Source organism: Octopus bimaculoides, chromosome 8 (assembly GCF_001194135.2).
Source record: "Octopus bimaculoides isolate UCB-OBI-ISO-001 chromosome 8, ASM119413v2, whole genome shotgun sequence".
Classification (NCBI taxonomy): Eukaryota; Metazoa; Mollusca; class Cephalopoda; order Octopoda; family Octopodidae; genus Octopus; species Octopus bimaculoides.
Window position 1 is genome coordinate 97,464,382 of NC_068988.1, and position 1,715 is coordinate 97,466,096.

At 32.0% G+C, this 1,715-nt stretch overlaps 1 protein-coding gene and 1 long non-coding RNA gene across 4 annotated transcripts in view; one reads left to right on the forward strand and one right to left on the reverse strand.

Moving 5' to 3' along the window:
• Window positions 1-335, reverse strand: part of LOC128248609 (uncharacterized) — a 49,757-nt gene extending 49,422 nt beyond the window's left edge. The window contains exon 1 of the long non-coding RNA XR_008264796.1: window positions 258-335. This is a non-coding gene — a long non-coding RNA (uncharacterized LOC128248609). The remainder of the gene's footprint in view (window positions 1-257) is intronic.
• Window positions 1-1,715, forward strand: part of LOC106872559 (homeobox protein 5) — a 33,029-nt gene that overhangs the window by 7,039 nt on the left and 24,275 nt on the right. The gene's annotated exons all lie outside the window — the stretch shown is intronic.

Sequence of the window (1,715 nt, forward strand, 5' to 3'; positions counted from 1 at the left end):
ATTATTACTATTTGATTGTACATTTATGTATACAAGCATGACCGCAGCCACTTGGCTGAAACACATAAATAAATAAATAAATAAAAACATAGGTACATGTATGTATGTATACACACACATGCGTACATACATTCATACATTCATAATGCATAGTGTGTATATGCACACACACACACACACACACACACAATGCATACATACATACATATATACATACTTACATATGCATAAATAGACACGTATATCTATTTGCATACCTTTCAGAATGTTTATGAGTGTCGTTATTTGCTTTCTGAACAAAATGTGCTGTGAAGGGCAGATGCGTCAATTTCCTGGTAGTCAGCATGTGTGTGTATATATAGGCTGAGATAGAAAAAGAGAGAGAGAGACATGCGCGCACACACATGCTAGTTTGCTTTTATGTTCCGTCTTAATAAAAACGATTCTACATTAATCTGATGGCTTACTCTATACTTTTATAAGAAGCAGGTCTATTATTCTTAAACAAGAATATTATTGACACATTCACCCAGCTAAGTCACGGCTGGAAGATGTCTCAGCTGGCTTAAACTTCGAAGTCACTATCAAAAATATTCTTGTGTAAGATTATATATATATATATATATATATATATATATATATATATATATATATATATATATATAGGACAGGACAGGACAGGACAAAGATGTGTGTCGATAGCCAGCTGGAGGAGATATCCTCCTGGGCTAAAAGCAACAGTAACATCCACCCTTAGGGGTCAGCCACATTTAAGTGACAAATATACTTCACTTTATCGTGCAGTTACTGTTAATACCTCGTTCAGAGATTTAACATTGCTATATATATATATATATATATATATATATATATATATATATATATATATATATATATATATATATAAATTCGAGTGAGATAGATAGATAAACAGGGAGAGAAATTGAGAAAGAGAGAGAGTGGGGAATCTTAGCATGTTTATATGTATATGAGTATGTTTGTTTGTCTGCGTATGTAAATAGTCTACCATAATGTTGAGAGTAAATAAATATATTTGGAAGCTACTTAATTTTACATACAAATTTCATTTTCAGATATATAAAAATTGGATAATATTGTTTTAGATATAAAATCTAATTTCCAGTATGAAAATTATGTTGCTTTCGAATCTCATTGTGACCGCGCGCGCACACACACACACACACACACACACACACACACACACACACACACACACACACACACACACACACACACACACACAACGATAGAGAAAGAAAGTGAGGAAGAGAGAGAGAGAAGATTCGCACGTTCGTTCATATACGTCACTATTTAAATATCTGTAGATATACATACGCCACAAAACAAACATATAAAGATCTTAGTTGGAGTGTGAGGAAACACGTGCCTGTATGTGTGTGCATAGACATTCATAGATATAAATATATGCATTCACACATAGGTATATACATACACATAAAGATGAAAACGTGCATATATAAATATTCATTTATTCACTCATTCATGTATGCATACATATCTAAAAACACATCTATCTATTTATCTATATATGTAGATGTATGCATGTATTCCCGAGCGTCATACTAATACATCCTTTTGTTATTTACACCACCTGTCCTCGTCTGTTGTTGTTTTTTTCGTATATTCTCTCATATATATATATATATATAGGTATACATATGTATGTATGTATA